We start from the raw sequence: 16,222 nt of genomic DNA, 5'->3' as shown, positions 1-16,222 counted from the left end.
GACGATTTCCAAGAGTTACCGAGCGCGCGATTGGAACTTTCGGTTCATAGCAGACGCTTAAAAATTTTTGGTCAAAATTCGTTTTTTCATAAAATCCACCGAGTTAAATTTCACTTTGTCGACAGATATATGATATTGATGTTATTGAGATTCAATTGTGTAAAGATTATTTTGTAATCACTTTGCTCTTTAAGTAGCTAACAATTAGCTGAGTTTATATGCAACTGACCATTGGCTAATCAACAGTGTTTTAACAAAATGTGATCAGGAGTTCATCATTGGTATGAGCTTGCAATTAGTTCATGATTTGATCTTCAACAATTATGCGAAATTTGCATCTCTGTTTGTAAAGTGTGACTGATAAATATGTTAGTTATAGTTAAGACTAGTAGTTAGTAATTAGTTAGACTGTAGTAATCAGGTTTGTTACATTTCACTCCAACCTAAAATTTAATATATGTTACAAAGCAGCTCTGCACCTCTTTGAGTTTTGAGCTATACAGATAACATTTGATCTTTTCTGTGAACAAAACATAATATTCAACACTCAGTTTAAGTGAATACATATACCATACAAATAGGTGACAAAAAAAATAAAAAGCTATATAATTTCTGACATGATGAGGTTTGGATAATCGTTGGAGAACTTTGCGCAACCTGTCCAAAATCTGCAAAAGGTGTTTAACAAGACTGAGATCTCGGAGCTGTAAAGTTTCACGGGAAAGTTTCTGACAAATTATATGTGGACTTATAATCATACAAATTATCATGGCCTTATTGGACTTTGTGCATTTTATAATGGAGGGCAGCAAATAGACTCACTGGCACTGACGTAGGAACTGACACAAGGAGTAAAAGTTTAATGTGCTTATTTATAAAACGTACAAGATTCATAAATGGATGAAGGTTTAATCACCAGAAGGAGATGAGTGTTAGTTCTTGATCTTGAAGTTTGAATATTTTCACACGAATTTGCATGCAGCTGAAAAAAGTCTTGGGGAGGGAGGATCCAGGAGTCCAAAGAGGTGAGGAATGAAAAATGCAACTGAGTAGGCTGGTAAGTGTCCACTGAGTCTCTTGTAGCTTTGCAGAAGTAGATCTGTGTCGTGGGACCATTCAGACTGAGATAAGAAGATTCTTTGGAGACCATGAGGAGACAAGTTTCCAGCAATCAACATGATAGAGGACTGGAAAAGAGCAGGAAATAGTCGGTAGGTACAAAAATAGTTTCTCTATGAAACACTCAGGAATACAAAATAGTGTAACAAGTGGCCACTAGTTCACTAAGGTGACAGTGTGGTCTGTCACCTGTCAGTGGTCAGAGTTGTTCTTACAAAGCAGTAAATAATGAAGTAAGTGGTGTGTGTTGGGACCAGAGAGGGCTTTGCAGCAGTTCATCCTGCCCACAGCTCCACATGGAGGGAAAGGATCGAGAGAAGGTCTAGGACAGGCTGAAATCCTAACAGTTTAGTGTTCCTATAATCATTTGTATTGGTTTGTAGGGCTTTTGAGCAATAAAATCATAAATTGTAATTAATCCCATTTATTTGTGTAGTCAATAGTGATTGGCTGAGATTTTATCACAAATTATGCTAATTTAATATTAAGTTAAAACAAAAAAAAAATACAATTTCTAAATGCAAAAAAAAAAAAAAAAAAAAAAAATAGACTACTAATTCGTCATCGAGTTTTTTTTAAGAAAGTGGCATTGCGGGTAATATATTTTTGTCTCCAGGCATACAGTAGGTGGAAAAAAATTACTAACAAAAAGCAATTTGGTGTCCTGGTGGGCCCAGCTTTCAGAAAAACTGTTTTTATTTCATGTTTAGAGTCTTGGAAGTTAAATTGATGGGAGGTTGATGGAAAAGTATGACACCTTCTCTGTTCCAGTGCAGTTTTAGTAACAGGTTATTTCCTGTGAGGTGTGTTTAGGACACATTTTGATCATAAGATATAAATGCCTTTTAAATTCTGTGAAACTTCACATAGCAGATGTAGATTTTTGTGCTGCCAAAAATCTTTTAATAACTGATTAAAAGGACAGTTTAGCAGCCTGATTATTTTTCAATAATCTGTGTTTACTTGTGCACATTTTGAGGTTGCAAAGCACACTTTAGTGACACACTGTTCGGTGTTATTATCCTTTAACGATATTGACAGATTATTAATTGCACATTGTTAATCTCCATTTGAAGTGCTGCCCTCAACAGGTCTACCTGTGCTACCTTCAACCTGCCCTGTTTTTAGTTTGCTGCTTCTCGCCAAGTAACATTTGACTTTCATGAACTGCTGGCTCATAGCCTCGGTATCAACTCTCAGCTGAGATATAGGTTATGTTAAAGAGGATTTGTGTGCACTCACAGGGCTCTTAAACCAGTTTAAAAAGCTGTTGCTTTTGATGTAAATGTCTTTTTCTCCCATATGTTTTCAGAGAGTGAGGTAGACAGACTGCCTCGTGCATATACATATCACATGAGGCTCAGAGTCGGGCTCTGAACTCGTGCAATCAGCTGTTTACTTGCTTTCCAAATCCAGCTCAGGGCGAGCACTGTCGAAACAGTCTTTGTCCTTTTGCCTCATGCATACTATTACCGCAGCCTTTGGTGCTAGGAGAGCTGATTGCCTGGCAACACTCACATTTACTTTCCCCAGGAGGAAAACTACATCTTGGAATTATTTAAATGACTTTCATTGAGAGATGCCATTGATGATAACTCTGTTTCATTTGAATGGTTTTATTAGAGACTTGCATAAAAATGCAAGGGGTCCCCATTAGTCCTTTTTATCCTTTAAGCTGGAGTAGCGTGGTATCACTATAAATCCTTTACACAGTTGGTAATACACTGAATGAACCATTCAAACAGGAACATGAGCTAATCTGCATAACTACACTTCCAAGACAAAAAACGTGAGAAGCAACAACAGTTTGCCTCTCAGGACTTGTTGAAGTTCATCTGAAAGTGAGGATGAGCCATGAAAAATTTATGCATTACAGAAAAAAAAAAACAAAAGGTTTGGACCGTTTTCAAGCATTTTTCAAAGAAATGTTCAGTCTCAACAAAGAACAAGGAGAAATGCTTCTGCTGGCTTGTATCCTACTTTATTACACCATAAATACTCCCATGATGTTCACAGCATTTATTTAAACTATCATTAAATTATGATTTTGCAGAAGCAAAATACAAAAGAGTAATGCATTCTGTCATGTTAAATTGGTACGGTAAAATGAATAAACCAATTTTATGGTTCATATTAGGCTGTAAAAAGATAAAACAACTGGAAAAATAATGACAATAGAGACACTTTACTAGTATTTTACACTGTATCTAATGTAGACAATGTAAAATTATATTTTAAATTTTAATGTATGAGTGTAGGAAAAAAATAACTGTGTACCTTAGATTTTAAAAGTCTACACACCTCCGTTAAAATGCCAGGTTTTTGTGATGTAAAAACCTAGACTCATTATAAATTATTTTAAAACCTTTTCCACCGTTGCTGTGACACATATTCCGTACAACCAAACTGAAAATCAACCTTTGAGGTGGTTAAATACAGTATGGTGAATAAAAAGATGCAAAAAGATGCAAGCTGGTTGAATAAATGTGCACACCCTTCAACTAATAATTTGCTACAGCACCTTTTCATTTAATTACAGCCTTCACCCTTCTTGGAAAGGACTAAGAGACTAAACTGTCAAGCATGCCACACAGTGACTTGTTAATATTTGCCCACTCTGCCTTTAAAAATGCTCAAAATCAATCAGTTTCTGAGGGCGTCTCTTGTGAGCAGCCGTCTTCTGGTTACCACACAGATTTTCCATCAAACTAAGGTCTGAATTCTGACTAGACCAATCCAAACGGCAGCTGAACTTTATTTCAGGTTGACCAGACTCACTTTAATTGATGGGAGGTGTATTCCTAAAAAGACCGAAGGCTTTATTAAATAAGTAGATTTCTTTCCAGTTGAGTTGTACAGGATACATGTCACCGTACAGGTGGAAAAAAAAGTTTGAAATTATTTATCATGGTTTCATTCTTCACAGACACCTGGCATTTTAACAAGGAAGTGTACACTTTTTATACCCACTGTAGGAAGATGTAGACTGATTTGTACTAGAGATAGTGCAGTAGAAAGTGCAATATATAAAATGTTAAAATTTTGAGCATGCATGTAGCTTGTAAAATGCATTAAAATATTAACCTGTTCCACAGAGATTTGCTATTGTACAACATATCAGTAGTATCAAGTTGGCAGCCTCTGTGTGTTGTATTTACTGTATGTTTTTGTAGGTAAAGCCGTGTGGATTATTGGTTGTATCCTTCTGTTTTTTTTCTGGACATTTACAATAGCATTCAGTCATGAAGAGTCCTGGCCAGATAGCTGATCTGTCTCATCCTGGACGTCGTCTTCTCCAGCCTCTTTCATCTGCCAAAAAGACTTAAGTCTTTCAAGGCCTGCACAACCCAGAACGCCAGCAGCTTACTCCTACTAATCAACAGTGATGGACACTCAGGACTTTAATCCCCAGCATGAATCTTTGCCATCAAATACACTCAAATGTTCTCTGTGATGTCCTGTGAATAATAGTTTATTGTTTCCTCTTTTCCCATTTACATGCTCAAATACACCAGTTTATGTAAATGACGTAAATTCTGCACAGGCAGATTTTTTTTTTTTTGCCACTTGACACACATGTGAACACACAAAAACAAATTTCTCGTGTGTGTAACTTATAACCTTCATTATATGGCTTTCAGCCACTGTAGCAACAACCAGTTATTGTTTATCTGCTAGTTTTTGATTTGTTTTTGTCTTTAAAAACAAGACAAATAAAGTAAAAAAGTAATAAGTAGTTGTTGTTTGCTTTAAACTCATGTTTTATACAGATAAATTACAATTATCTAATGTTAACTGTTAACTCGTGCTTTTCAAAATGAAGCCATACAATCTATATAAACTTCTGGCTAACTTCTGGCTTTAACAGGTAACTTGCATGCATGAGATTTAACTTACAATCATTCTGAAATACAGCAGAAATTGTCAGCAGGTCTTCACCTTCTGCCATCTTTATCCAGTGTTGAAGTTCAGCTGTCAGACTGTCAGATGTCAAGGATTATTAGGTGGGTTTTCACTTGCCGGGGGCGTGCTGTGCTCAGGCTATTTCAGATGATGTTTTTCTCTTCTGGACCAAGTATCCAATCAATCTGACACTTTATCAGCGCTTTATAGTTTCATCAGTACTCTCGACCTTGGTTCATCAGCTACAAAAAAAAACAACTGTCCTTTCTGCTGCTAGATTGGAGTGATGCTTGTTCTTTTTATGATTTTTTTGTTGTTTGTTTATTTGTTAATTTAATCAGAACATATTTGGTAAGTGGTTCATGCCACTTGTCAGATATCACTCTATCCCAGTCTAGCTGTTGGACTCCATCCATCCATCCATTGTCTTCCGCTTATCCGGGGTCGGGTCGCAGGGGCAGCAGCCTAAGCAGAGAGGCCCAGACTTCCCTCTCCCCAGCCACTTGGGCCAGCTCCTCCGGGGGAATCCCAAGGCGTTCCCAGGCCAGCCGAGAAACATAGTCCCTCCAGCATGTCCTGGGTCTTCCTCTGGGCCTCCTCCCGGTNGAGGAGCAGCGGCTCTACTCTGAGTCCCTCCCGGATGACCGAGCTCCTCACCCGATCTCTAAGGGAGAGCCCAGACACCCTGCGGAGGAAACTCATTTCAGCCGCTTGTATTCGCGATCTCGTTCTTTCGGTCACTACCCAAAGCTCGTGACCATAGATGAGGGTAGGAACGTAGATCGACCGGTAAATCGATAATAAGCTGTTGGACTTTACTAACATTATTTTGTACCACCATAACAGATTTAAAACTCTCTCACCTGAGCTTACTGCAGTAAAATAAATTACAAATAGATCTAAAAATAAATCTTCCTTTTGATATGCAAACCATTTTATAAACTAAATACATTTAAGTGTGTTTGAAGAATAAATACGGGCTTGTGATGATGCTTCAGATTATTTGCAGTGGCAAGCTGTTTACTTGTGGGAAATTTTCAAGAAAGAAATACTGTAACTGTGTATTTAATTTTACTTTTATTTTACCTTAATTTCGGAATATAGCATGTGTTATCACAGTAATTTATGATGAATAAATCATTTGACTCAGTAAACAAAAACAGAATTATGTTCACAGCTGTGCATCATTTGTTGTTCAAAGTCAAAAATCTCAGAAAGATTTATTGTTTTATTTATATTTGTGATTTTCATGCTGAGCTTTGAGCTGGTATCTCTTTGTAAAATGACACGTTAGAACCTTTTATTTTTCCCAGCCATTTGTGATACATTTTTTTTTAATCAAAAGAAAAGATGACTGCTGCGTGTTAATGAGAAGAACCCATGATCAAATGTAAAACACATGTTTTAAAATGTGTTGTTGTTTGGTTTTTTTTTGGAGAACACTGGCCTTCACACACTGTAAATCCCTGCAGGTTTGTCTCTGTGCAGAGGCAGAGTCATCTAAATATGTAATAGACTTGCTATCTGCACAAGCACAGGAAATTATGAATGGATATTTAATGAACTGGTTAGACTTCAATATATCACTGCCCCCACATGTGGGATGAAGAATTGGATGTAAAGGCAAATCCTATTGGTCATAAGATGAATTAAGTCCCAAAATTAGACCATCAAGTCTCCCATATGTTGTCAACTCCTGATAAAGAATTTCACGCAGGCGCAAAAGACCCAACATCTTAGCATTTGATCAGGAATTACCATGACGGGAAAATTAAAGCAGCCGTTCTGTATGTACAACTGCAGATGCACAGATAAGATAAATCATTTGTTGTGGGAAGACCAGAGTCATTTAAATGCACTAAATGGATTTAGTTTTTAAAGAAGTGTAAAACAGCAACAGATTTTCATTTAAATTCAGAGATGTCCATTCCTGCCAGAGGCAAGATCATTTTTTATTATGCGTGTGAAAAGACTGATAGCAAAAGTGAGGACTTGTAGTGTAAAAGTGTCTGGCAATCTGCACACAAAGACTCCTATCTTGGTGTTTATATGTGAAATGAAATAAAATCCTCAGAAACTGAGTCGAGATTTTATACTATTATCACTTCACATTAAACATGTTATTGCTTCAGTTTAGTCTCTTAGTAAACACAACTTAAGATTTAGAAGGATTTGGTTTATATTTTCACATGAATAAAATTGTTGGGTTTTTTTGTTTTTTTTTGACATAACCAGTTTTGTACATGTATTGTTTGAGCTGCCTAAATTGTTGTAGGATGGCAGCTTTGGAAATGTTGAAAAGAGAATCAAACATGAAAGTTAAAAAGAGAAAGCTAAATCCCTCTGCTTTGTGTACACATAATATGCATGTGCTTACAAATGTAACACTGCAGTCTTCTGTTAAAAGGATAGGTTCAGACAGTGAACTTATGCAGGGGGTGATACTGGGTGGGTGGGTTAACAGGTACATTATAAAATCCTATTGGTCACATTTCAACAACAAACGCACCATATCTAAGATACAATAAACAAGCTTTGTCTTATTTTTTACCACAATGACGTTAACAACTAGAGTGTCAAAACAAGCGTCACACACCAAGGTAGAAAATGTTCCACTGGGCTGCACTGCAGTGTGTGCTGCAGCTGTATTTATCACAACTGCTCTGCATCACATTGCACACAATCAAATCAGAACAAGTTAATAACCACGGTAATGACAAACAGATAATGGAAAGCTGAAAAAAATCTGATGCTTTTTTGAGATGTGCATGCCTTATTTACTGAGAAGCTCTCAACAACTTTCCACGGATGCAAAAAATAAAAAATAAAAACTTGATCCCTTTACAGGTGACTTCTGGATGAAGTCCTGCTCAGTAGACACCTCAGTGTTCAGTCTGTCCTGCAGCGTTCTTCTGAGAAAAGACTTGATCAGTTGTAGATTAATTGACTAAAGTCTTTAGTCATTGGACTAAAAGGAAGCAGCCCACATGAGAAGGAAATAAAAGGCAGTGTGGCCCAAAACCTTGTTACTCACTTAACCCCAAAAACATAAATGAAATCTTATGCTGCTGCCCATTTGGAAAGATTTCCGGGTTTTCCTTGTGACTTTTTGGTGTTCATGCTGTTTTAGAGCATGAAATGTGAAACAATGAGTTTAAACATTGTTTGACAGAATCTTTTAATATACTTCATGTTTTTATTGTAAATGTTATGAAAGGCTTAGTCTTGTTAGCCCATTTATAACAGCCATTCCCGGGTTCAGATGTTTGAAAGTGTTTTTTTTTCTTTCTCAGACTAGCCATTAGCTCATCAACAACTAGTCCAGGAGGTATTAAAACCAAAGTAGATTACTGCTATATAAAACAACTCCTGTTTGAAAAGGGCATCCATACCTCTACACTGCAGTCAGTTTTGGATTACATGGTTATTCCAGCAGAATTATTATGATACTCCGATAGTAAGAGCTCCAAGATGCATCACAAGTGCTACAGCTAGCTGCTGCTGCCACTATTTGTTTAGTATAAAATCTACCTATGATTTTCTCCTTCAACCGTTAATGTGAATTGTTTTGATATTTTTGGTCGTTTTAAGATGGCAGCAGTCCACTTGGGCCTCTGCCACCATTGGACTAGGCATTAGCTCGTCAGATATAATCTCCATTCCTCCAAGCTGAGGTCATTCAACGAGCCATCTACAGCAGGTAAGATAATAAATGTTCATAACCATTTCGCAAACTCCACCAAAGATCTGAACTTCATCTTTTGGTGTCGCTACAGCTTGATTGACAATTGATAATAAAACTTTATGAAAGCCAATACCCTAAAAAGCTCCCCTTTGTTATATAGTATGTCTGACAGCACCTACACCTCGTTCCTTCACTGGCAAAGAGCCGACTGAAGAGTGAAATATCAAAGACAGGCCAAGGCGTTTTGCGGATTCCTCCTCTACACTCAAGTGCTTTTCCTTGTTGCTGAATAGAAAAGCTTTTGATCTAAAACTTGAGGCCACTGTGTTCTCACATGACAATGAATATTGCATGGAAACAGCCTTGAGATGCAATACAACCTTGTGTCCTCTACAGCATTTGTCAACAGGACCACAAGCTGGTACTGGGAGGAAATAAAAAAAAAGAAAGACTGGCTCTCTACTCTCTACAGACGCTTTACATGATTAGAGCTGCAAATATCTAAACTAGCCTTGGTGGTAGCTGCTCCCACCTAATTGAATTCTGTAATTCATCGTTTATTCTTGTTTACTGCCAGCATGACAGGTGACAAGCTGATGAGACATCTCAGAAGAATTAAATAATGAAGGAAACCTGTTGCTATTCTCAGTGAGAGTGTGTTGGATCCCTGACAAGATATGTGAGGATTTTTTTTTTCTGTCAAGCAGGAGGGACTTTAACCAGAGGGAAAAAAAAAAAAATTACACACGTTTTATAAACTTGGCAGAGACATTATCAGTCCATTTCAATGCAAATCTCTGTTATCTTGCATATTCAAAGCAAAGAGGAGTAAGAAATAACCATTATGAAATGCAATTACACGATGCTCAGGGGTCCGAACACCCACACTGTGCGTAGCATCAGGCCAGATTTCATTTAGTCATGGTGAGTGCTTGCTCATACATATTGCACTAAGTAGAGATTATGTCAATTCATTTTCAACAGGTTTTGACATCGTTTTGCAATCAGTATAAAACTCAAAAATTTATACCCCTGGATTTCAGCCAAAACTAACTCCACCTTGGGCAGAAATTATGATTTTATCACGCAAATGTTATTTAGTTTATATAGCCTTTGAGTTCAGCTAAGACACTTAAAGGACAATTCCAATCTTTTGAAGTGGGGTTCTGTGGGAAGGTTGGGAACAATCTTACCTGTTGTAGGTAGCTTTTCAGTTCCAAAAAACTGAGTTTAATTCTGACCGGACTGACAAGTTAGCCGCTATTCTGAGTGAGGTCAGGACCAAAGTGAACTGCTGCCATCTAAAAGCAACACCAAGCTCAAATGTTTCATAGCGGTTCATGTTAACTATTGATTTTAAACCTTACTGTAATTCCCCTGAAGCATAGGCAGACACAAATAGCTTTCTTGCTGCTGTTTTTTGTAAGATTTTTCCAAACGTCCAACTATAAAAACTAAAGTACTGACAAATGTAAAGGCAAATTGTGTTACGTTAGCATAAAATAATGGATACATTCATCCTACGAAAGTAAAATACAGAGCAGATGAAGATTGTGTTGGCTGCGTGCTGCAGCAGAGGGAATAGTCTTCAGAAGAAAGTAAAGCTTCCTGTAACTTTTTATAGCAAAATATAACATCCTGAAATAACTTTGAAACCAGCATGCCTCAGAAGCACAACATTTATACTCACTGCTCATGTCTTAATTAGCTTACTCCCGCAGCAGAACAGGAAGCAACTTGCTTTCAAAATAAAAGTCTTAACATTTCTCATTTTTAAAAAATCATAAAATTAACAAATGAAAGTTTCAAAACAAGTAAACAACCAAGTTATATATGGACAATATCAGGAGTTACATTCACATCTCTCAACTAAACAAAACACAGTCAGGAGCAGAAATATTCTGACAATAACCCAAGCTGCACCGGAAGTGCTACAGCTAGCTGCATCTAATATTTTGGCTTGTTAATAATCATATAATTCTATATAAATATATTCCCACATAATAACAGCAATCCATTTTGGTCATGGCTCTTCACTGACCAGCTGTTCGCTTGTAAATTCAGTCAAACCTAAACTCTGTTTCTATATAGCTATATACAGCGGGAAGGAAATTGTTTATAACCTTGTCTACAAAACCCTACTTAAAAGATCTGAACTATTGCTTTAAGTAAAAATGGCGTGGTATTCACCAACCTATAAAAGAGCTTGATGTGTGTGTTCTTGCTGCCAACTGATTAATTATTCACTAAGTTGCAGATAATAATTGATTAAGTGACTGATGTCTGTGTGACACAGTTTTAAATTATATTGGCAGATGTTTAAATGTTTGTGACAGATAAGCTCACGGCGCTTTTTAAAATGCAACCACAATATAAGCAGCTTGTAAGGATCGTGTTCAATGCAGAATCTCTTTAAATTGTAAATCCAATCTCATTATTAACACTCCCCATCTTCAGACTGTATGTTTATTTTTTCTAATGCTACAAGGGCACAGTTCCAGCATCTTGAAAGCATCTGCAGATGCAGTGGCACCTGATTACTTCCATCAGCTCTTCATTAGTTGTGCCTTAATCACAGATCATAGCAGCTGAGGCACCTGTGAGTGAAATGGTCTTAATATGGCTGCTGGCAGAGAGGAGCTCTCCAGCTGTTTGCTGCCCTGCAAAGCTGTCAGCCCTCATTTGAGCCAATTGCCCTGTGGAACTCAATAATCAAACCTGTAATAACCTCACAAAACCTTCCGATGCGTTCGCATACAGGGGCCAGCCGCAGCACATCTCATTTCACTCCCTTTCTCCCGCGGCCAAATCTAAATGTTGTGCAAGTCGGCAGAGAATGGAAACTGGTGACTGTATGATTAATTTTGGACTTGATTATGGGGCTGCACCTGAAACAACATTTTTCAAGTTGGTTCACATGGCTTGGCACTGCAGAAAGTGCATCTTTCCAATTTGTTCGAAATTAAGCTAGGACAGAAATTTGATATATGGGGCTTTGAGAACCTACAATTAATTCAGAACATGAGTTTGAGTTATACAGAAAGCCACTTTAAAGCAGTAACTTACGAAACTTTACTTTGACAGGCAAATTATTTTACCCCCGTCCAAAGATTAGACCCGACCTGCAGGTTATAAAGGGGGATTGCATTAATAGAGTTATTGATGAAATTATGAGCTAAGGGTTTGAGGAATTTGCAGCTAAATGCATGGTGGCATTCAATTTTTCCCCCTTGCCTTCTGCTTTTACTTCTATTCATTTGTTTGTATTCTTACATGCAGTTTTGTTTTTCAGTGACCATTTCATGTATCACAGGCTATAAATCATAACTGTTCCTTTACTTTCATATTTCATATTTAATGAAATTATTTGATGAATAACAAAAAACAGAAAATGGTAGCATCTTTTAAAGCTGATTTGAAATTTATAAAAGAACAATTTATAAAACAAAACTTTCATATAATTATCAAGATAATTAATTATTAATCATCTTTCTAGTGATTACATTGAGCCTAAAGACTAATACAGTATGTTTGTATGTCTACAACATTAAATTTAAGTGACTTTTTTATGACTGGTTTAGTTAAAAGGTTAGTTTACATTTTTGAAAGTGGTGTTTGATGCAGTATTTTAGTTTGATGCTATCAAACTTTTTCAGTTTGGAGAATCAAGGAAAAATGTCTCCATTAGATGCTGTAGAAGACAAAAGATTTTATTGCATCTCAAATTTAGATTATTTTTGTTTTTAAGTTATCATTTAAACCTTAAACCATTAAGACCATTTAAAGTGGGGTTGTGTAAAATGAAAAAGTTATGAAAAATAAAAATCTTAACTGTTGTAAATAGGTTTTTGAACTATTTTAGTTTAGCTTTGACTGGATTGACAAGTTCACAGCTAATCTGAGTTGAACCAAGACCAAAGTTGGTTGCTGTCATCATAAAACAAAGTTCATGATAACTCATTTCCAAAAACCTTTACATTGCTGCCAATTTCACAGGTTTTTTTTTTGTGTTTTTTTTTTCACTTTTTTTACACAGTTTTTTTTAGCCTGTGGGTATTTTCAAGCAAAATAGCAGCAGTGGCTATCTTTAGTACTTCTAGTGCAGCCTGGAGCTTATCCTGGAGGAATATCATCGTGTTTCTGCTAGAATAATTGTGTGCTGTTAATTTGATGATAATCTAAACGTTTATAAAACAGCAGCTATATGATCTGCTATAAAACCTTTGACATTAAAGTTGTTTAAAGTCAGCAGCAATCCACTTTCTGATGATGTGGTGGTTGTTGGAGGCCCAAAGGTGCAGGCAGCCACGCAGGTTGTAATTCCAAAAAGGTGGTTTAATTATTGACAAAAAACAAAACATGCACCAAAAAAACAGTGATGGGTCCCGCTGTGCCGAGGCTTTGAAGCGTGTGTTGAGAAATCCTGGAAGTCTTTAGAAGAGAGTGCCGAGGCTTGTGTCATTAAATATGAGTGATGTCAACAAAAACATCTGAAGCCTTGCTACAGTTCAGGAAAGGATTCAAGTTTCGGTGCACTTCATGAGCTTATTTAACCCTCCTGTGGCCTTTGGGTCAAATTGACCCGAAGTTACAAGGCCTTCTTTACCTGTCTTTATCTCTGTCTCTTTTGAGGGTTTCTGGAGGGTTAAAGCACAGTGAATCCCCTCAGATCCTGCCTGCAAGTGTTTGTGTTCAAGTTTCACCACTTTGCCTGGGACAGAGGAGCTTGTTTTGTTTTTGTTTTGTTTTTTTCATTTATTTTTTTGTTTGTTTGTTTTTTGTTTTTTAATGGAGCCTGCTAAAAGGAAAATGATTTCACCTGTGTGGCAACACTTTGAAGAGATTTCTCCCAATAAGGTATTACACAGAGTTTTTTTAATTTTTTGCATGTAGATAATAAAATGTGTTACTACTCTGTAGAGTGCCTATCTATTATTATTATTACTGTTTTTATTAATGTTGTTGTTGTTGCTACATTTGCAAATTGGTATTTTTTCTCTTAAATTCCAATGTGAGGTGTTTGTTGTGTGCCAAGGAATTGGTGTAGAACAACAACCCCTCATCTATACTGCTGCATTTTTGTGCTTGTCATGAAAATAATGAGGAAAATACGACTGGGCAAAGCAAAGGTAAGTATGGTCATTCTTCATATTTGATAAGCAATCATGATAATAATATCATCGACAGTACAACATTCAACACATACATATCATAAAATAAAACCACAAAAACAATAATTGTACATGTTCATTGAGTGAATGAAATATCTGCCTTTCAATCACAATACAGGATAATGTCATCTAATGTAACCACAGTGGCCAGAAAAGATGAGCTGGATGAGACTGTGGTCTCCATGATTGGTAGAGACACAATCAATCAGCATAGTTGAAGACAAAAGCTTCAGGGACTTTGTTACAAAACTGGATCCAACCTACATTCTCCCTACCAGAAAGGTATATGTGTGAGAGTAAAGTATGTGTTGAAATAAGTGTTCATTATTTTCTCACTTCACTTTAGACTGTTAAGGCTATGGTTGAGGCCAAAGAGAAGGAGAAGGCCAAAGCTGAGGTCCAGAAAGTTCCTGCAGTAAGTTTGACAGCAGGCATGTGGACAACCTGCTACTTTATAGATGAGAACACATGTCTGAAGTCAACATTACCTAGTGTTGTGAAATTCCCACAGACACACAGCTGAAAATTTGTCCTGTGTGAAATCCTCCCTCATGAAAGTCTGGGGAATAAAGTCAAAGGTAACATGTCTAGTTATGAATGGTACATGTAATACGATTGCCTGTGGCAAAGAGCTGAAGCTGCACAATGTGATCACACCTTGAATCTAGTTGTAACCCTTGTACTGTCCACCATTCATACCAAGGCAAGGAAGCTGATGGCTCTATTTTAGAAGCAGCACAACTGCCAAAGTTAGTAACATTATTTCCATATTTGTTTAGACATTGTTTTATACTGAAACATTCTGGATGTAACATTTATTTTTGGAAGTTAAAACAAGGCGGAACAAGACTTTTCAAATGCTAGAAAGTGTAGCAAAACTCAGGGAGCCAGTGGGGGCAGCTGTGGTGGGCTTACAAGCTGACATTCCTGCACTGACCTCTGAGGAGTACAATACTGTATGTGAGTGCCTGTCCATACTGTCTCCCTTTCAGTAGGCCACAACAGAGCTGTCAGAAGAAAAAAGGGTATCTGGCTCCAAAGGAGTACCCTTACTGAAAATGATTGAAAGGAAGAGGCAGCAAAGGTAACAATCCCAGTCACTAGGGAACTGGAAAAGCACCTCATTAGGCTCCTTAAAGAAAAGCTTTACAAAGTCCAGAGCGTTATGTTGCTGGCAACTCTTCTAGACCCTACATAGAAGTCACTTGGCTTCTTTAGCCCAACAAAGGCAGAAGAAGCAATAAAACGACTTACTGCTGAGTGCGCTAATGTAAACAAACTATGGTTTTGCTTTGATGCAGTGCTCACAGACTCCAGAAGAACTCACAATGTGACCTACAATGCCACAGATGAAGTGCAGAGATACCTGAGAGAACCAGATATTGGCAGAACAGAGGATCCTCTTCAGCACCGGGAGAGGCAGATGTACACATATCCAAGCCTGTACAGCTTTGCAGTGGGATATTTGTGCACCCCTACCTCCTCAGTCCCATGTGAAAGTTTTCTTCAAAGCTGGAGAAGTTATTTTAAAAAAGAGAAACCGTCTGAGTCCAAGCACAGTAGAAAAAATGTTCTTCCTTAATAATAAATAATAATAAATAAAATCACCATGACCCCAGTATTCTTAAACACATTTACTTTTTTTAATATTAAAATACCTCTATCACATTTAACCTCATTTTACTCAAAAAGATGGATAAGCCACACAAAATAAAAATTAGGTGCTTTAATTTCTATTCTTGGCAGAGATTCTTTGCTGATACTTTTGCAAGACAGCCCAGAGGCCATCACAGGAAGTTCAAATGACAATCAATGCTTTCACCAACAGGGAGTGGAGGTGTGCACATGAAGCCTTGAAAAAAATAACCTTTTTTAACTAGTTGGAAGGAAAGCTTCAAGCCTTGAGGAGACTTTATGTGGACATCCCTACCAAAAACCCAAGGCTGAGACAAAACAGGAAACAAACAAGGTTTTGACAGAGCATGAATGAAAACAAGGCTTTTTTTATCTGCTGAGAGGGTTGATTAGAGATTAAATACTGCTGGGATGATTGCAGATAAATGACAGGTGTGTGGCTGAAGAAAAACACTGACTGGGAACAGAAATAAAACCTAAAACTGCAGGACCAGACTGGCAATCGAAAACACTGCTAACTAAATAAAAAACAACCTGGTAGAAACAAGCAAGATAACTAGGACCCCTTCTTTTCAATATATATATGCTCCCACTGGCTCAGGTTATAACAGGAAATAAGATTAGCTACCATAACTACGCAGATGATACTCAGCTCTACATCACGATGTCACCAGGTGACTCTGAACCCATCCAATCACTGAATAGATGC

The sequence above is a fragment of the Kryptolebias marmoratus genome, linkage group LG9 (genome assembly GCF_001649575.2).
Source record: "Kryptolebias marmoratus isolate JLee-2015 linkage group LG9, ASM164957v2, whole genome shotgun sequence".
Lineage (NCBI taxonomy): Eukaryota > Metazoa > Chordata > Actinopteri > Cyprinodontiformes > Rivulidae > Kryptolebias > Kryptolebias marmoratus.
This window is presented reverse-complemented; position numbering follows the sequence as displayed.